This window comes from Scylla paramamosain, chromosome 1 (assembly GCF_035594125.1).
Source record: "Scylla paramamosain isolate STU-SP2022 chromosome 1, ASM3559412v1, whole genome shotgun sequence".
Classification (NCBI taxonomy): Eukaryota; Metazoa; Arthropoda; class Malacostraca; order Decapoda; family Portunidae; genus Scylla; species Scylla paramamosain.
The window spans coordinates 33,651,815-33,673,664 of record NC_087151.1 but is presented as its reverse complement, the minus strand read 5'-3'; the positions used below and the strand labels follow the sequence as shown (position 1 = coordinate 33,673,664).

The following is a 21,850-nucleotide window of genomic DNA, read 5'->3' as shown; positions in this document are numbered from 1 at the left end:
GTCGTGCCCCCTCGCACCGTCCAGCTGTGGGGTGTCACGCTGATGAAACGGGAGATCCAATGTTTACTTTTTAATTCGCTTGCACAGATTGGTTACCAGACATAAATGGATGAGTGGTGAGGGAAGCAGTTTAAAATGCAAGGCCATGAATAGTTAAGAACCGAATTAAGAGTCTTTTGAGGGGAATTCTGGGAGATTCATATTTGATGAAAATAGCCGCTAATTCTTCCTCTTCCTCCTTCCCCTCTTTTTCCTCTTAACATCCTCCTGCTTTTCTCCTCTCAACACGAATACGAGCCATTTCACGAAAACAATTATTCGCGGTGTAATGAATCTAGCATATTATTGTTGCTAATGCTATTGTTGTTGAGAATCTGATCATATTAAGAGACGATACAAACCCGAGACGATACAAATCCACGTACGTAAATCCGTCATCATCTCATCCATGACTTCCAATAAGGAGATTTTGTAACAAGAGTTTCCAATGAGGAACATATTGCATATTTTGACTCTGAAACTCATTAAGAAAACATATACACGAGATTACCCTCTGATATTCTACACTGACCTTCCACTTCTCTATTTCTCACACGATAATTCAGCCAGAGAGAGAGAGAGAGAGAGAGAGAGAGAGAGAGAGAGAGAGAGAGAGAGAGAGAGAGAGAGAGAGAGAGAGAGAAAAAATGCGGCAGTGGAGAGCGAGGACACAATTCTGGCGCACCTTCAGATGGACGAGTGGTGACGAGAAGCACTACACTAGAAGGGGAAAATCCTACGCAACCAATTCTTTGGTCAAACCCTCACTTCCCCTGATTCTCTCTCTCTCTCTCTCTCTCTCTCTCTCTCTCTCTCTCTCTCTCTCTCTCTCTCTGTCGGTGCCATTTCCCTGTCTATATTTCTGCCTGCTTCCGTCTTTTTGTCTTTTTCTCCCTTTCATCTTGTCTGCTTTCCTATTCTCTCTCTCTCTCTCTCTCTCTCTCTCTCTCTCTCTCTCTCTCTCTCTCTCTCTCTCTCTCTCTCTCTCTCGCTCCCAGGTGTGCTGAGGAACAATGGATGAGCCTCGACCCAGTAATGAAAACTCTCTTGCCACGGTCCCCGATGCCACAGTGAAGGGAAGCGAGGAGGGCGGTGGGTGAGGGACAGCGTTGTGGAGGAAGGGCAGGAAGGTGGGAGGGAGAGAACGAGACAGAGAAGAGGGAGAGAGAGGGAAGGAAGAAAGAAAAAGAGGGAGGGAAGGGCCAGCAATCGTGTGTGGAGTGTATATCCGTTAGTGGAGTGAATGAAAAGATAGGAAGCTTGGTGAGAAATACGATCAGAAGTGAGAGGTTATCTTCATTGGAGCCTTGGTCTGTGTGTGCTGTGCTGTGCTGTGCTGTGCTGTCCTGTGCTGTGCTGTGTGTGTCTAGGTGTATGTGTGTGTGCAGTATATGGAGGAATGAAAATATGCGGTGGAGCACACAACGGATAGAGAGGGAGAGAGGGAAAGGATAAGAGGGAAGGAGAAAGACATGGAGGGAGGGAAATGCAGGGCGAGGAGGTAAAGGCATGTTTTGAGGAGTGCGTGAAAAGCTTCCCCGAAGAGTTTCAAGCGACGGCGTGAAAGTTGAGGACGAACGACAAACTGAGGGAGTGATTTAGCGGCGGTGAGGCTGGCTGGCTGGCTGGCTGGCTGGCTGGCTGGCTGGCTGGCTGGCTGACGGTTGGCTGGCTGCTGGGCGTGAAAATAGTGGCGCAGCGGGAGTGAATTTTGTGATCGGTATGTTAATTTATGTATATAGGTATGTATTTGAGGCGTTTCTTCACTTACTCCTGTCTCATATGCTTTTTTTTTTTACTTACTTTCCTTAATATATCATGAAGCAAACAGGTACTACAAACACAGGCATCACTACCAGTATCTTCATGCATGTAGGTTGAGATATTTTTTCATTTATTCCTGTGTAATGTATTTTTTTTCTATTATCTTTAATCTATTATGAATCAAGGAAGTATATGCACAGGAACCTATATCAGGATCTCACTCACACACACACACACACACACACACACACACACACACGACTCCTCTAACACATACCTCCCTTCCTGTCCTCTCGAACATGACGACCTGCTGCTGCTGGCTGGCTGGGCTGCCCTGGGACGACTTGCTCCCACCCACGCCTGTCCCCGTTCATCTCTTCCTCTTCCTCTCTCCCTTTCTCTCCGCTCCCTGCTGACACATCGCCCTCACGTCCTTCCTGAAAAAAAAAAAAAAGCGGCACTAAACGACACACGCTACTAATAAGTCCGTGTAGCTAGGACTAGTTGCGCCATTCCTCACTTAAACTTTGCCCTCGTTCTGACATTACTGCATCCACACAAAAATTTATACCTTGGACACGGTTTCTTTTTCCACACGCTTTATCGCCGTGCAAACCCCTCCTCCTCCTCCTCCTCCCTCCTCTCTCCTGCCTTCTGCCGTCCACGTGCTGCTGCTGCTGCTGTTGTTGCTGCTGCTGTGCTGGGAGCGTGAGGAAGGGAGTGCTGCTGGGAAAAGGTGTTGGATAAGGATTGCTGTTTTAGTGGTGCTGATATTATTAGTGTTGTTACTGGGTTCTTTTTAATGTCTATGTTGTTGTTGCTGCTATTATTGATATAATAATAATAATAATAATAATAATAATAATAATAATAATAATAATAATAATAATAATAATCATAATATCAATAATAATATCACCATTATTATCATTATTATTAATAATATTATTATTATTATTAATGATTATCAAATTTTCACTTTTTTATTGTGTTTTTCATAAGTAGTGCTTACCGTGGAGAAAATCCGGTGGTTGTACACGTGAAGCGCTTTCAGTCGTGCCATTTGGCATGCATCAGGCTCCGTAGGGGTGTTCACTGTCAGCATGGGTATGGGTGTGTCATCTCCCCGCCAGACTGCACAGATTGATCTTCCAAGTTCTGGGGTCGACATAGCAACGTGCGATCGCTTTTCTCATTGGCTAGCACCGCAAGCCACTCAGCCAATAAGGCTCTGCGTCACTTTCGAAACACAGCGTTTTCCAGTGTGTGTATCCGTCCTCGTGTAAACACTTGTATCCCGAACGACAGAACAAATTCGTGATAGGAAAAGAAATATCGCATTGCGTGTTTATGTAGATCACCGTTTGAGGAAAACACGACAGGACGTGTATACATCTATAAACTTTTACTATATTTTCAAGCGTGCGTTACGAAATACACGTTTGAAGACGCCTAATTTGAACAGGGGCCAATGGTACATGTAATAAGAAAACACTAACGCTTTGGCAGTTATGACTCTTCTCCAAGCTTAGTAACGTGGTGAGATGGAAGTTTGAAGGACTATTCTAAAAAGGTTGAATAATTAGGTGGGTTAAGATTTTAGTAATAGCAGTTTTCTGCCGAGTGTCACTTCACTCAAATAAGTCATTGGCTGTCAAATGGCTAAGTAACACGACAACACACAGCAACAGGAAATTGATACTCACAGGAACACTCCAGCAATCATCATGGCATCGTCGTTTCATCACTACAATCTTCCTGTTGAATGGCAAGAAAAAAAAAAAAAGCATTACAACTTTCTCAGACGAAAAAGAAAGATCAATATAAAATGATAATAACAACATGAAAGGCATCATCACAACACAGCAACATAGTAATAAAAATACGAAGGAAAGCATCATTCTAAGAATGTAGCAGAAAAGAATGCCGCACACGTAAATACAACCAAAAGACAAAGGGAGTAAGTGAAGCACTGTTGTATGCATGGAGGGTGAGATGCCAGGACGAGAGAGAGAGAGAGAGAGAGAGAGAGAGAGAGAGAGAGAGAGAGAGAGAGAGAGAGAGAGAGAGAGAGAGAGAGAGAGAGAGAGAGAGAGAGAGAGAGAGAGAGAGAGAGAGAGAGAGAGAGAGAGAAAAATGGAAAAGAGACAAGTTTGATCACCAGAAGAAAAATAAAAACAAGCAGAAGGAAGAACAGGAAGACAAGGAGGAGGAGGAGGAGGAGGAGGAGGAGGAGGAGAAGGAGGAGGAGGCAAGGGAATCTAGCAAATAGAGTTCCCAGACATCAAACAGAGCCACCGCTATCCTTCACTCTCCTCCAGCCATCCTCACCTCCCCTCCCTCCCTCTCAGGTGACCCGGCACTGACCTCCTCACCTCCACTCCACTCCGTGTTATTGTGCAACTGAAAGGGGGGAAAAATACTCCTTTTGAACCTCTGCGCCATTTTTTGTTTCCTGGAAAAGTAAAGGCATTGAGTTGCTGAGAGGAAAGCACTGCATCTTAGGCAAACTAACACTGCAAGGATAGGAAAGGAAACAAGAGATATGGGGAAGTGAAAGGGGGAAACATACTGTGGCTGTACGAGTCATGTGAGGGGCAATTAAGATAGGGGTGGTGGTTTTGATGATATGAATGGTGATAATGATAATGCTAACGGTGTAGTAATAATAACGGTGTAGTAATGATAACGGTGTAGTAATAATGGCAACAACAACAACATCATCATCATCAAAATAAGAAAAACAACAACGACGACAAAAAACGCCAACAACATCTACATGGGTGATGATGGTAATGATGATAAGGATAATGGTAATAATGATAATGATAATAATGATAATGATAAGGATAATGGTAATAATGATAATGATAATAATGATAATGATAAGGATAATGGTAATAATGATAATGATAATAATGATAACGATAATGATGTTAATAATAGTAATAATAGTAATAACAACAACAACAACAACAACAACAACAACAACAACAACAACAACAGCAACAACAATGACGAAGTGGACGAAAATAGGAAGAAAGGGGAAAAAAAAGATGAAAGAAAGAGGCCAAAAAGTCGAAGAGCTGAAAAAAGGAAAAAAAAGAATGAACGTACTTATGAAAGCAACAGCATCATTTTCAACAACCTTTCTTCCCTATCACCTGATCTTGCCACCAAACTGCGATTCCCTCCCAATGACTTAGTAAAACGCGATGGGATTCATACGCAGACTTTCTTCCAGGCGAGATATTCTTAATGTACGTGTCTCGCTCTCACGGCTTTGTCAATACACGAAGGGTGACATAAATGGATTCAGCCCCAGGAAAACTAACAAACTGACAAGTGTAGTGTATGTGTGTTTTTGAGGTGGAGAATTTTCGAGGGACAGAATCCGCGGTACGTACCTTTCCTTTACCTATGGTCTGAAGGTTTGGTGGATGAAGTTGATGATCTGAGTATGTACTCTTCAGATAAACGTGTGTATCTGGGGTGGCCTGGGAACACTGCAGGTACGTGACATAAGTAGGATAACGTGTTAATTAGTTGTCTCATGATTCTAGACTGGAAAAAAAAAAAGAAAACGAACAGGGTATTCTCTCTCTCTCTCTCTCTCTCTCTCTCTCTCTCTCTCTCTCTCTCTCTCTCTCTCTCTCTCTCTCTCTCTCTCTCATGTAACTTTAAAAACGAGAATGACGTTCTTTACAACATATTACATTTTTCATACTTAAACACGAAGAATTTATGTTACGTCGTGCCTCGTTCATGCAATAAATATAAGGGCTTAATATATTCCTTTTTATAGACGAGTATGAATGCGTGGGGCCGTGGTGCTGTGTGTCTGCCCTTACCCGTGTAGATAACCGTGACAGAGGCTGCAGTAAAGATCAGGTTGAGGAAATGCGACAACGTCAGTAATAATGTAGTTGTTATAAAATGTAGCAAGGTTTTCAGGCGGTATTACAGGAATATGACTGGACTAAGAAACAGCTCTCTCTCTCTCTCTCTCTCTCTCTCTCTCTCTCTCTCTCTCTCTCTCTCTCTCTCTCTCTCTCTCTCTCTCTCTCTCTCTCTCTCTCTCTCTAACATATCTCAAAAGCGTTCTGTAATCATAATTAAAATATTTCCGTTAAGACAGAATATTCATAATGCACAACAAAAATGTTCAGATTTTAAGTGGCTCCGTCTCTAGTTTGACCTAAAAAGCTCCATCAAAACAAACAATATTCCGTAATAAACACTGTACTTGTGAAATTTACGAGATAAATGAGAACGATTTATATCCTCCTGTACAGTGTACGTAGAATTACTACAACAGTCCCATTTTGAAGTGAGTCTGTCCATTCCCGCACTGATGATGCATTCATGGGTGGCACAGACGGAGCTCAGATGAGGCACGCACTAACATATAAATATGTCCTGGATGCCACACTAAGTCCTCCGGGGCTCAAACATGGCAGTCAGTCAGCTTTGTGGGTTCGTAATAAAAACTGTACATTTCTGAATCCATTTGTTGGCTTATACGAGTACTATTACAAGTTATTCAGAGAATGTGGAGGCTGGAGACAGATACTTAATTTTATATATTTATGTATGTCTTTTAATTCATCCGTTTGAAGTTTTCATGTACCACTGGAGATGCGTTATATTAAATTAATATATATACGAGTATATATATATATATATATATATATATATATATATATATATATATATATATATATATATATATATATATATATATATATATATATATATATATATATATATATTAAATATATGATGTTTGGTTCATCCATCAACTTTCTCTCTCTCTCTCTCTCTCTCTCTCTCTCTCTCTCTCTCTCTCTCTCTCTCTCTCTCTCTCTCTCTCTCTCTAAATCATCGACTTGGACCTTGTTAGAAGGCACTGGTTTCTGGATGAGACCCAATGGACCATAATTTTAAAGAGTTATTGCACTGTTACTGTCGCCATCACGGACTCCGGGCGACCACCTCCTGCGGGAAAGACTGCGGCCGATTGTGGAAACAGAAGAGAGAGAGAGAGAGAGAGAGAGAGAGAGAGAGAGAGAGAGAGAGAGAGAGAGAGAGAGAGAGAGAGAGAGAGAGAGAGAGAGAGAGAGAGAGAGAGAGAGAGAGAGAGAGAGAGAGAAACATACAGCGAGACAAAACTGACTGACTGACGTACAAACAGAATAAGTCAACGTTGTTTGGACAGAAAGAAAATCCAGAAACACGGCCGATCTTTAAACGGGAACTCACGCAGATGAAAAGAAAAATACGAGTAAAAAAAAATAACATGAAAAAGAAAAGGGAAGAAATACAAAAATCATGAAAGAAAAACCCTCCAAGGATTCCAGACTTCAAGACCTCGAGTGTGAATTATTTCTTGCCCTTCGAAGTCGGGTCTCATATCTTGCGTCTTCAGGTGGGAAGGGAACAAAGGTGGGAGGCGAGGCGAGTGTGGCAGACTGGCAGGCAGGCAAGGAGGCAGGCGAGGGTTGGAGGGGATGGAAAGGGGGATTGAAGAGCGGGCAATGGACTTTCCTCTGAGCTTCATTATGGACATGGATTAAATATTGCTCACCGTCTGCCTTACGAAAGCTGATCCCGGAATGAAAAAAACAGTTGAGGTTATTGAGTCAGTCAGTCAGTCAGTCAGTCAGTCAGTCAGTCAGTCATTCTCTCTCTCTCCCTCTCTCTCTCTCTCTCTCTCTCTCTCATACCAGGCCCACATACCCAGTGTCATTATAGCAAGTGTAAAAATTTAACCATCAAAATTGCGGGCAAGACATGAAATTAAGCAAGGCTGGTTCACTGACTCCTGACCGTAACCTTAGGCAGCTCACTCAACAAAGCAGAAGAAAGCCACCGTTTGCCAAGCAGCCGTTCAAGCTCTTTAAAGTTTTATCGACCTAAAGAGTACGTCAAAAGGAATGAAGTAAAGGTGTTATTATGCAATATATCGTCGTCGAAAAAGGCAAACAGAACATTGAGTAGGGACAACACAGTATTTATTGGTCGCTTCATCTTACTCATCATGAAGCATTAAGCAGCCATTCATCACCAAATATCGAGGATGGTGATACTAGATGGCGTACTAAAATGTAAATGATGTGCTCCTCCTCCTCCTCCTCCTCCTCCTCCTCCTCTTCCTCCTCCTCCAAGGCCACATTCCCAATTTCATACAAAGCTGTAGCTCTATGCACTCCTGACCCCATGTAATCGAGGGTTTGAAAAATACAAGCCCCACTGCCTGAGCCTCTAAACTTGTGCCTCGAACCTATGACCAATTGATGATGCTTTCTTGACGGATCTCCTTCAGTGCTATAGATTATTGAGTGCATGTATGTTAGCATTAGTCTTTTACGCGTGAAGGATGTGGAGAGAGAGAGAGAGAGAGAGAGAGAGAGAGAGAGAGAGAGAGAGAGAGAGAGAGAGAGAGAGAGAGAGAGAGAGAGAGAGAGAGAGAGAGAGAGAGAGAGAGAGAGAGAGAGAGAATGGCAGGGTGGATTGGGAAAAATCACTAAATCGACACTTCCAAAAATGTCAATTAAAAAAATAAATTTCAAATAAGCAAGCCAATTTGATCCCGTAGTGACCCAATACTCATCTCGAAATAGTTCAAGTCAAAGAAAGATGGAGGGCAAACACAGGCAGGGAATTCTGGAGCTTGTGAGGAATGACAAGAGTGAAGGTAGTGATTATGTCTTGCCTTAGCGAGATGGACAGGATACGGATGAATAAATAAAAAATAAAAAGTGTAATACAACGAGGCAAACGAACGGGAAGGCATGCTTTGTCTATTTGTTTATTTGTCTGTCTGTCTACTGTTTGTGTGTCTGTCTCTCTGTTTGTCTGTCTGTCATTCTTTCTTTCCAACTGTTTGTCTGTCTCTTTCTGTCTGTCTGTCGACCTCTCTCTCTCTCTCTCTCTCTCTCTCTCTCTCTCTCTCTCTCTCTCTCTCTCTCTCTCTCTCATCCCGTCGTGGCCACTTTTCACACCCTCCTCAGGCGTTACAAGTTCCGTCCATTTTGCAAAATTTGTTGACCTAAAAAAAAGCAGACACCAGTTTTCTTTTCTTCACCACGAGGGGGATGACCTAACATGGCCTGGGGTATTTTTGGCTAGGCTTTTGTATCGGCTTCTCACGGCCCGTCAAAGTTTGCGTGGTGCGTCTGCTTTTTATCGCCCCCTTTCCCCTCCCCCTTTCTCCTTTGGTGAAGTGCGAGAAGGAAAGACTGGGTGGTGTTATGTGGGAAATTTTGCGTATTTCTTAATTGCTTTTCTGCGCCTACCACCGACGTTTGTGAAAATTACGTACAAGTCTCTCTCTCTCTCTCTCTCTCTCTCTCTCTCTCTCTCTCTCTCTCTCTCTCTCTCTCTCTCTCTCTCTCTCTCTCATTCGCGTTCACGTTTCACCAATTTTTAAAGAGATACATCTATTTTTTTTTTAACACACAACGAAGCTCAGACGCATTGTTTTCTTCCCTTTCACAGGCAGTTAAGCAACGATGGACTATACTGGTGTGGGAGAAGCCTTACAATGTGAGTCGCGGTGTTTTCTTACTACTACTATCCGCTCGTGGAGAGAGAGAGAGAGAGAGAGAGAGAGAGAGAGAGAGAGAGAGAGAGAGAGAGAGAGAGAGAGAGAGAGAGAGAGAGCGCTGACGTGAAGACCGTACTCTCTCACGTTTGAATGCCCATAGACTACTTTTAACAGGCCGTAATGGTTGTTTGAAGTCTTTAAAGGGAGTTTTAGTGATTTTTAGTGCAAGTTTAATGTTTTTTTCTTTTTTTTTTTACGTTATCAGTGGGATAGAATACCTAAAGGAACCCAGCCAATCATATCTGTGGTGTTCGAAGCGCTCCTTAATACGGGTCTTATACGTATCCTTCCGTAAACTGGTCGGTTCTTTCCCCCTGTGAAAAATATGATAGAAAAATTGCTACACTAAAAGTAATATAAAGACTAAATTCAGTACACCTCACGTTGGGTCAAAAATAAAAAAAGAGGAAAATTAACAAGAAATATTAAGTCTCCTAAGGAACATAACAAGTATTTGAAATTCTCGAGTTACGCAGCTTGGAATGTTCGTAATAAGGTTTGTCGGACGATATACGGGCACAGAGCTACACGTGCCTCACAATGTCACATATTTTACTTGAGAAACTCGCTTAAAAAGAAAATGAAAAAAAAATATAGATAAAAAAAGATAAACAACTTAAGGCAGTGGTTCCCAAAGTACGGCTCATGACTCCTTTAGGGATCATCAGCCCTTTCCTGGGGGTCATGGAGGCACCAATTGTATGTACATTCAGCTTGCAGGGACGGGGCTGAATTTTCAGTCATTGCTAATAAACAGTAACAAACATTAATAAACAGTGATAAACAATAACAAACATTTATTTACTGCTCTCTCTTCTGTGATTAATCTTTTAAATAACAGAGTGGTAGATAAATGGAACGGACTCAGTAATCAAGTTGTTAGTGTTGAGTAATTAAGGAGCTTTAAGACAAGATTAGACAGATTTATGGATGGGGATGATAGGTGGAAATAGGAAGATATATTTCATACAGGGACTGCCACGTGTGGGTCTGATGGCTTCTTGCACCTTCCCTTATTTCTTATGTTCTTATGTTCTAAATGTGTCTGCGCCATTAAAAAAATTAGTGGACTTTTAGAAGACTTATAAAGGATGGGGTCATGGTAGGTTTGGTACTACTGAAAAGGGTCACTTATTGGAAAAGTTTGGTAAACACTGACCTAAGGCATTTTCAGGTCAGTATTTTTGGGCATTTTTTTCCCTCTATTTGAGAATCTTCATTGTGTATACGAACCACCAGTTCTCAGTTTCTCTCCCAAGAGTCTTCCGCCTCCCTGGTGGCCTCCACTTATGCCCCTCCCCTCCTTCCTCTACTCTTCCTCTCTTCTTCTCTTTCCATTTCACCTGCCGTAAATGATCTCTTCTTCAGTTCTATTTTTCTTTTTTATTTCTACTCTCTCTCTCTCTCTCTCTCTCTCTCTCTCTCTCTCTCTCTCTCTCTCTCTCTCTCTCTCTCTCTCTCTCTCTCTCTCTCTCTCTCTCTCTCTCTCTCTCTCTCTCTCTTCCCTATATCTTTACGACCAGCGTCACCCTCATCACTCCCTTCGTCGCCGGCTTGTCAACACTTGTCTCCCGGATGGATGATTCACGACTTTGCAGACACATTCATCTTCGGCTCGCCCCTCTCACTTGGTAACTCTCGCCCATGAATCACGTGATGTGAGGAACCCCGCGTGATGTTCAACACGTAAGCGTCTGACCAATGGGCGGCAATATTTGATGCGCGGACTGTCCAGCGGGTTGGGAAGGTGTGGTGAGGTGAGGTGTAGTGATGTGTGTTCAGAGAGAGAGAGAGAGAGAGAGAGAGAGAGAGAGAGAGAGAGAGAGAGAGAGAGAGAGAGAGAGAGAGAGAGAGAGAGAGAGAGAGAGAGAGAGAGAGAGAGAGAGAGAGTTATGGATCTTTTAACTTCTTTCAGCATGTGAATAATTTTACAACAAACAACGTACAAAGGTAAAATCGACGGGTTAATGTGCTCCATTTATAAAATTTAAATTTAATGTCAGCACGCACGCCCGTACGAGCGTGCGTGCGCGCGCACGCACGCACACGCACGCACGTATACACACACACACACACACACACACACACACACACACACACACACTGGAAGTCCTCACCCGGACACTTTAATCCTGTGTTAATTAATTAAAAAGTAGCTTGCTAAAATTACGAGGAAACTCTGTCTGTGTCTCTTTGTCTGTCTGCCTGCCTGCCTGTATCTGACTCTATCTATTCATCCCTCCTCTCTCTCTCTCTCTCTCTCTCTCTCTCTCTCTCTCTCTCTCTCTCTCTTTCTCTCTCTCTCACTCTCTCTCTCTCTCAACACACATCACTACACCTCACCTCACCACACCTTCCCAACCCGCCTGTATATATATATATATATATATATATATATATATATATATATATATATATATATATATATATATATATATATATATATATATATATATATATATATATATATATATATATATATCGCCACCATCACTAATACCACTACTAGCACCATTACCAGCAACACCACCACCAGCCCTGCCATCATCATCATCACTATCACCACCATCACTCATCACCACCATCCTCACCACCAACCCCGTCACCATCACAAGGCCAGCGCTGGACAAAGGCTCCCTCAACCTCCTCCACGAGCCAGGGCACTGCCAATCTCTGCAGAGTCCTGGCTTCAAACTTTTCACTTTCATCTCTCCACTTCCTCTCTGGTCTCCCTCCACTGCCTTCCTTTAGACACACGTCCTGATACTTTCTATTTTTGTTCCTTTATTATTATTGTGTCCAAAGCTGATTTTTTGAGTTATCAAAAAAGAGATATTACCAACAATGACTTCCTTATTGTCTTTCATGGACTTATTAACTTGTTCGCAGTTATTTATATATTTTTATATTTTTTCAACGATTTTTTTTCACTGCTCTAAACTGAAAGTAGACAACGGCTGTGCGCTTGAAGTTTTTAATGACTAACTAATGTAGATGAGGCTTTCCTCGTTTCTCTACATCTATTTAAAATTCATCTTTCCTGTTATTCATCTACTTTAAAGTACATGAACCAAACACGTGGTCATACTCGATTACTTTTTTTTTTTTTTTTTTTTTCTATGTAGGAGGGACACCGGCCAAGGGCAACAACACCCCAAAAAAAAATCCCACCGATATGCCGGTCCCCGAACAGGGTCCAAAGCGGTAGTCAAAAATTGAAGGATAAGTGTCTTGAAACCTCCCTCTTGAAGGAGATCAAACCATAGGAAGGTGGAAACACAGAAGCAGGCAGGGAGTTCCAGAGTTTACCAGAGAAAGGGATGAATGATTAGAGAGGTGGACAGAATAGGGGTGAGAGAAAGAAAAAAAATTTGGACAGCGAGGCCGCGGAAGGAGGGGGGGGGCAATGCAATTAGCAAGATCAGAAGAGCAGTTAGCATGAAAACTAGCGGTAGAAGATAACTAGAGATGCAACATTGCAGCGATGAAAACGAGGCTGAAGACAGTCAGTTAGAGAAGAACAGTTGATGAGACGAAAAGCTTTTGATTCCACCCTGTCTGGAAGAGCGGTATGAAGCATACTCCATACATGAACGAGAATTTAACTTTTAAACATTGATGTACTAGAGATATGATTCCAATAAATGCGTACTGTGATACAAAATCAGGAGTAAGAAGAAAACACTCCCATTTCCGCCACACACACATATAAACACACACACACACACACACACACACACACACCAAAGCGCAAGAAGAAACTGGAATCGGAGACTGGCAACCAACGACCTATTTCGCCCATTTCGATCGTCAGAAAAAATCTTCGGGAGGATCATCGGAGAGCATCTGAAGGCCTACTAAGTTTTGTGTCACTGGATGTGATCATGACGGCTGGCATCTTGAACACTTAGGCAAAAGTTCTTGTACTAAAAAGTAACTTACAGGTAGATCTAAACGTCAACATGAGCAATAGTACAGCAAATTTATAACCGGCAATTGACAGTCCATGTATCAATGACAAAGTAATCGATGTGCTTCTTTATGACGAATACGCAGCGTCTCAAGTTTAAATATCCAACACAAAGGCGATCAATGTCTTGGAAGTGGAGTGCGAGGCCTTGTGTTGTGTAGCAGCTGCAGCCAACTCCGCTCCGTATCGGCTAAAGCATTACATGGAAAGTTGATGGTGAAAGAGATGGCTTACAGTAATTACGATTTATTATATCTCTTCACTATTGTCTACCTTCTGGCAGCGCAGGTCCCCGTGGCGGCTAGCTGCCCAAATCCTCGCTAAACTTATGCCTTCTGCGGAACGTACCGACAAGGGAACTTTTGACGGCCTAGATTGAGCTGCTCCTCCGCGCATTCCGATGAGTTGCGTCGGGAGCTGGCGGGGCGCGGGCACGGGTGGGCAGGATCCCTCACGCAGGATCCCTCCCGAGGACAGAAGGAAATGGGAAAGAGACGAACTAGGAAAGAGAAAACTTTTTTAAAGGAGAAGAAGAGCAGAGTAACTACACGCAGGATTTGAGAGAGAGAGAAAAAAAAAAAAAAGGAGGAGGAGGAACATCCGGAACTGTTTGGCTGTCTGTCTGTTTGTTTGCAGGAGTGTTGTGCGGGAATAAAAATAACACCCGCGCAATAACTTTTTTTTTTTTTCGCGAAACTAACAAAAAGTGAACCATAAATCGAGCGTGGTGAAAGCAGCAATTGGAGCTAAAGAGTATGCATTGAAAAGCGCTAAATATTGCAGAGAGAGAGAGAGAGAGAGAGAGAGAGAGAGAGAGAGAGAGAGAGAGAGAGAGAGAGAGAGAGAGAGAGAGAGAGAGAGAGAGAGAGAGAGAGAGAGAGAGAGAGAGACCCACACACCAGTTTCCACCATTGAAGACGGCCAATAGACAAGCCTCACCCTCCATTCCCCTCACCTTCCGTCCACTCACTCAGGTGTACGATTAGGTTACAGAAAAGTAATTGGAATTTCGAGCGTACGTGGGGATCCGGCCACGCCCAAGCCTCCTAGAACCCACCACCCTCTCTCTCTCTCTCTCTCTCTCTCTCTCCCTGGTGGCCTCTCCTCACGCTCCTGCCCTCCCCCTTCTGTCCCCTCCTTTCCTCTTTCCGCTTCTCCTGCCGTAGATTTAGATTATCACTTCTTCAATTCACAACTTTATCTTTTTTTTAATCACTTTGTATTCTCTCTCTCTCTCTCTCTCTCTCTCTCTCTCTCTCTCTCTCTCTCTCTCTCTCTCTCTCTCTCTCTCTCTCTCTCAGGAACTATGAATTATTATGCAAACACAAAAACAGACTCACAGACAGACAGACAAGCAAGCAGACAAACAGGAAGACAGACCCAGAGACAACTTTTCCATATACATATCCACCTTCCCACTTACCCCCCTCCACCTCACACACACACACACACACACACACACACACACTAACACACATTACGTTTACAGAAAGAGTTACCTTTTTCATATTTCACGCTTAGTGGAGACTTGGCACAAAGTCTCGCCCGTTATGCCACATCGAGAGACATGGAATATGAAAATCAGCCAACTCCTGTGTTTCCATGAAGTGCGCGTTTTCTGTTGCAAAGTTCGGTGTGGAATTTTTCCTTTGTCTTTCTCAACTTTTTCCATGAACTGTCGTGTTTACAGGGAATCAGCAATGAGGTTTTGTTGCCACTTCATTTTAGACTCGTTCTCGACGTGCAGCGCCAGTGACGCGTTTCTCTGCCTATTGGACGCCTTGCATGTTTGCGGCTGTTTGGGAAATGCTGAACGTTTCTGTCTCCCCGATCCCCGCCGCTGGTGACTTGTCCGATGAAAGAAAAAAGATGTAAATGAAGTGGCTGTTATTTTGTCTCTTCACTCCCCCGCTCTCGTGACGTCCGATGAAAGAAAAAAAATACACGAAGTGGCTGTTACTATGTCTTATCACTCTCCCGCGCTGGTGATTTGTCTGATGAAAGAAAAAAATGTAAACGAAGTGGCTGTTACTTTGTTTCCTCACTGCTTGGTGCTGGTGACTTGTCCGATGAGAGAAAAAAAAGTACAAACGAAGTGAACGATACAGATTTTACTATTTTTGAAAACAATAATCAAGTAATGTAAAAAGAACAAGACGCGTCCCAAGACACACAACATAACAGCGCGTCATGCTCGTTGTGATGAAGGCTTTTCAGGTCTGTAGATGTTATGAAACTTTGTGAGTGTCCGATTTCTTTTTCTTTCAATTAGTTTTGCTAGTGATCCCACCTGCCAGCCTAAGTCACTCTAGGAATAGTCCCCTCGCATGCAGCCCTTACCCTCCGCCTCCCACCCCCGTCCCACACACAGGACAGCACCAAGCCTCCATTGCTGCACCAGACTCATCTTAATATTGGACGCCCTCAGGAAAAAAAAAAAACATGAAATAACATAACATGAACTTGTTCCTTGATCAAAAACGTCATCTACAAAGATATGACAACCTAGGAGGACACACACATACACGCACACTTTCTCTCTGTCCTTCAACTCAGTGCATTCGTTATTTCTGTTGAATTTAGAAGAGGAATTGCGCATATTCTTTTCCTCTTCACAGTTTCTTTTCGTCTCAGCGGATTATCAGTTTTCCAGAGTCCTACTTAGTTTCTTCTTGCATGCTGATGAGAGAAGAGAGTTCTAAGGATGTGCTCGGAGACGAAGCATCATACTGCCAGTGGTGGTGGTGTCAGAGAGAGAGAGAGAGAGAGAGAGAGAGAGAGAGAGAGAGAGAGAGAGAGTATACCAACCTTATCAGCGTAAATAACTGTGAGTGCTTCTTTCTCCAATGATTGGTAGAAAATTCAGATCCACTCCAAACTGTCTGGAGGCACAAACTAGAGTCTCCCTAGAAATAGACTGTCAAATAGCTAAGAAAAAGTGCAACGATGAAAAACAGACAAACATAAAAGTACCATTTTTTAACAACTTTTTTTTTAACAGATGGCGAGAGAAAAGCTGAAATAGACAAAAAAAAAAAAAAAACGGAAACGAAAGATAAAATGAAAACCATGGAAAGAAAGACAAGAGAAGGGAAGGGAATAAAGGAACATGACGGCAGATTCACGGATGAGAGGAAAGAAGGGAGGGAAAACACGAGAACTGCAAAAGAACGGGAAGGGAAAGGAATGCGCAGAGATCGAAAAGGAAGAGGAGGGAAGGGAAGGCACGAGAGCAGGGGGAAGGGAAGAACTTTAGGAGCGACTGATGTTGGCTATGAACGATTTTGAAAAGAAACACGAAACGAACAACAGCCATAGAGTAAAAAACGGGCAATGATAAACAGAAAAATGTGAAGGAAATGTATAAAAACACGAAGACAAGAGAACAGAGGCAAGAAAGAAGGTCAGGAGGTGGAGGACGAAGGAGGAGCTTGGTGGGTGGGTGGGTGGGTGGAGCTCAGGTCGCTGTTTCCATGACAAAGAACTTGGCCGTTGACTTGGTTAGGAAAACACATCACTCAGTTTTTCTTGGGGACTTCCAATGTTGCCTTTGTTTTTCCGTGCTGGTTTCATTTCCGCGGTCACAGTGGGTGTTGTGGGGAATGTAAGAATGTGCATCAGTATTTGTGGTATTTGTAAACTGGAAAATCAATGCACTTTTAAAAGGAGATCCCGTATATATAAAAATAAAAAGGCAAATTATGAGTTAGTTAGCTTCGGTCCTCAATGCATCATATATATTTTTTTTCTTTTCTATGACCATTACAAACATTCATACTCCTCTTAAGCGCACATCTTATGAAAAGGAAGGATAAACAATATTATGAGCGTCTATGCTTCTGAAAAGCGTAAATACAGTTGAAAAGGGAGGATGCACAAAGTTACAAGAATTCTGCAGAGGGAATGTCAACATAAGGCACTGCAATGCTTGGGAAGTGTTGTGCAACCTGTGAGGAGCTGCACACGAGAAATGACAGGAATTAAAGAGCAGTATAATGACCTCGTCAGCGATGAAGGGCGTGATAACGGAACAGGTTAAAAGCAGGTGCAACAAAAGAGTACGAAGAAATAACAATAACGTAGGAAGTAATAAAAGGTTAACGATAAGAAACGAGGGTAAAAAGCGACGAGACTTAGAAATGCATGTTGAACAGAAGGAAGGAAAGATGATGATGATGGTAACGATAATAATGATGATGGTGATAATAATAATAATAATAATAATAATAATAATAATAATAATAATAATAATAATAATAATAATAATAATAATAATATTAATAATAAAAGCAACAACAACAAAACTACCACCATCACCACCAACCACAATGACAAGAAGAATAACAAGCAATAATAATAATAATAATAATAATAATAATAATAATAATAATAATAATAATAATAATAATAATAATAATAATAAATAATGATGATGATATAATGATAATGATAATGATGATGATGATGATGATGATGATGATGATGATGATAATAATAATAATAGTAACAACAAAATAAAAATAATAATAAAATAAATAAAGTAAATAACATCACCACCACCATCACCGCTACTACCAACAACAACAAACAACAACAACAACAACAACAACGAGAGCGGTAATTAAATTGAAGCCAGGCGTCAGAGTGCAGGTGTGGGAGTCGCCAGGTGTTCAGCAGGAAGGCGTCAGGAAGCACTCCCTCCCTCCCTGCCCGCCTGCCTGCCTGCCTGCTTGCCTCCCTTTCTGCCTGCCTGGTTGCCTGCCTGCCTGCCTTCCTTCTTTCTTTTCTGCCTGCCTGGTTGCCTGCCTGCCTGCCTGCCCGCCCGCCTACCCTCCTGCCTGTCTCCCTTTCTTTCTGCCTGCCTTCCTTCCTTTCTGCCTGCCTTCCTTCCTTCCTTTCTGCCTGCCTGCCTGCCTGCCTGCCTGCCTGACTGCCTGCTTGCCTGCCTGCCCTCCTGCCTCCCTCTACGCTCTCAACTCGCATCCCGAGAAAGAGTTAACAGCACCTGAATGGGACGAGGATTCCTAAAGCCACGCGGTTCACCTCTCTTGCATTTATACGGTTGTAAACTCAGTATTGGACCGTTCTGTTTAATGCAACACAATTACTCTAATTTCCTGAATGCGCCATGCTAATATATGCAAACTGGTCCCTGCTACATTGGAGCGCCTCCCACCGCGGGGCACAGTCTGTCTTCATTGAGGGGCTAACAAGAGCGGCTCACCAGTGTTCTTGTGATGTATTTAATATGCTCCGAGGCGTCGGGGGAGATGGTGAGGGAGGAAGGTGTGATACGAGGAATTGTGTGAGGATAACTATGTGGAGAAGATCAAGAGAAATGTTAGCATGAGAATACAAGAATATAGGAAGAAAAACTGCCTAGGCATGAATGAAGATGTGTTGCATCACTCATGCTCTAGACATATCACCTGCTTCACCTGTCACTGTACTCAATTTTCTCTGCTAATGACCGCGAGGCAGAATAAAGTCTAATAATAATAATAATTTAAGCTAAAACGTTTACTGTATCTAATATTTTTTTCCGCATGATCTTTTGAGTGTGACCTCTTATTGCAATTCCAGCCAGATGGCAAACTGACGGACTATACGTCAGACTGGAGGTATTGTACTTATATACCACTGCAACCTAAAATCCTTTGTCCACTTTTTGATTTTGTCTCTCTGTCCTGTGTATGGCTTGTGAGTGAGTCCGTCCATACCAGTGACCGGGCCAACCGCTTACTGATAATGATGATATACATTTCTATTGCAGGCAGACAATATTAATTCCGTTACGTTATTAGATCACCATAATTGGTTTGAGCTACAGCAGCTGTAGAACTGTCATCATCATCATGATCATTATTATAGTAAATCATTATATATTCCTGGTTAGTTCGTCTTGTTTATGAATCAAAGAAGAAAACTTTATCATGGTGTTACTCGTGTTGTACAGAGATTTAAGCGTCAAGCTTCGGATTTCTTATCACTTAGTATCATGGGTTTTGTAAAATTTCCATAAATGTATCTTGAATAATGATAAAATCAGTCGTGCCATACACAGAGGTACAATGTAATTTTAATATTTTTCTTCTAATCACTACTAAGGAATAATTCATTTTCAAAGTTTGGGTAGAATCTCAGCAGAGTGGAAGAGCCACTGACGCAGTCACGAATACAAATATAAATGTTTAAAATTTCAATCTAACCCCTACTTTAGTTTTAATGGTATATTCAGTTCACCTCACAGCTCAATCTCACGGGGTAACTCCTTTCTCAATTGATCTTTGGTTTTTAACACTTCATTGGGAAATATTAAAGCAAACTATTTTCAGCAATTACTTTAAAAAAAGGTTATCGATAAATTGACAACGCAATGTACATTATAAAAATATATATTAAATAAAGAGTATGCTTGCAAAATTATGAAGCTTGTTCAAGGGAATCTGTGCAAAACCATGTGCTGGCCTCCATTACTGTGCCTTGGGGTTCATACCATCACTGTCATGGATATTGGTGGGACTTTTGGCGCACCTCAAAAACTGTCAAGCTTCACATTCATGTATATTCCAGTACACCACAGATCTCACTGTTGTGACAATGGCAGAATTTTCTTCTGATTTCATAAAAGTGTCAAACCTGCTTTTGATAGCAACGATGTCTGTCTTTTGAGCTTCAGAGGGAAAACTTCAAGAGCTGTTCCATCAAGCGTCTCACTGCCCCGCGTTTTTCGGTATTCATACCAGTACCACACGGGTGACGAAAAAGCAGATCAGAATCCTACTCATTATAAAAAAAAAAAAGCAAAAACGCATTATAAAGAATCAAGATGCAAATATGAATGATGAAAAGGAATAATAGTTACACTACGCGGCGAGAAAAGATACAACTGACTGTCTGTGTGAAGCGTAGCGGAAGAGCAGCATAACTGAACAAAGGTAAACATTTTTATTTTCAAGAGAAACTCACAGAGCTCTTTTCTGATATTTTTACACCACTTTGTCAATAACCAAAAAAGATTCCTAAGTAAACATGAATAAGTAATTAAGTGAGCAGTGTACTTCCAACAAACGTCAGGAAAAGTACGTACTTTTAAGCTTCGTCCAACATACTGTACACAGGACGTGCAGGTAATCAAGTCAGGAAACAGAAAACAGTGTCAAAGAGCAGCAGGCAGGAAATACTCACCGCAATCTTCCTCTCGAAGAGGCAGAGGTCCCTCCCTACCTCGCGTGTGCACTGCCGCGGCGACACTCATCAAGGCTCGATGAAAATATCGGAGCCTTCATTACAGCATTAACATTTCCAGGCACGGGAAAAAATCTTTAGGGAAAGCAAGAGGAGAGGAATGAAAGCACGTTCAGATGAGAAGTAGGGAACACACAAACGAGTCAATAAAAAGTAGGAGAAGGAGTCGAGGTGGAGGCTGGGAGAAGGTTTGCCAGAGGAAGAAAGGTTGAGGGTGGGAGGAGAAGTGGTGCCGGAGGAGGAGGAGAGGTTGATCTGGGCCCGTGACCTGCGAGGCCTGCACCTCCGCGGCGGCCTCGCATGACCCGGCATGAAAGGCGCCGGGACACTGGAGCGGCACAAACACCATAAAGAAGCCGAGGAAAAGTTCGACACCGTAACAAAACCTTCAAAGGGTCTGATTGTCGAGATAAATTGCTTTTCCTCCGGTATTGTGCTCAACGGAGGAACTTGAAAACCTCACACTGGCAGGGAGCAGAAAGCCGCCACGCATTTCCGACTCTCCCGTTCCTCATATTTCCTATCGCCCGTGTCGCTGCCACTCTCCCGTGCTCACTCACTCATACGCTCCTTCACTCCCTTGCCTTCACAGGGAAAATGTGTGAAACGCGATTAAGCTTCCTTTAAATTTTCATTATAATTTTGGAAGTCAGGAATTTATGCACAATTTGGCACTTCATGAAGCTACCGACGCGTGGAGAAGATAATTATAGGAGCGAGAGAGACTTTTCTTAATTTTTGTAGCTCGACAAGCGTAAAAACGTCTCGAGATGACTGGAAGGGAGGGAAGAGGAGGTTGTGGGATGGGGTGGGGGGAGCGGCGTGCAGCGCGAATCAGAGGCTCTGCTGGGGAGGGCAAGGGTTGAAACTAGAAAATGACTTGAGATGAGGACCAGCTACATGGAGAACTTAAAAGGAACTAAAGGATATTCATTTGCACGTGTACTGGGAACGAAACTAATGACTTCTAACATTGAAATCCTTTGTGCACTTTATGTAAAGAGTATAATACGGTCTTTCTCTCTCTCTCTCTCTCTCTCTCTCTCTCTCTCTCTCTTTCTCTCTCTCTCTCTCTCTCTCTCTCATCAAACTTCTCCATATGAGCCTCTCCCCGGCAAGAATACAGATAAATTAAGAAGGCGTATGACAATGACAGTTTGGCTCCTTATACAATTTATAGTCCTCTCTCCTTTTTTTTTTTTTTAATTGGTATTTTCGCT

The 21,850-nt window shown here is 42.4% G+C and overlaps 1 long non-coding RNA gene across 1 annotated transcript in view; it reads right to left on the bottom strand.

Moving 5' to 3' along the window:
* Nucleotides 1-21,850, bottom strand: part of LOC135104280 (uncharacterized) — a 60,616-nt gene that overhangs the window by 26,694 nt on the left and 12,072 nt on the right. Inside the window, exon 2 of the long non-coding RNA XR_010270359.1 lies at nucleotides 3,510-3,561. This is a non-coding gene — a long non-coding RNA (uncharacterized LOC135104280). The remainder of the gene's footprint in view (nucleotides 1-3,509; nucleotides 3,562-21,850) is intronic.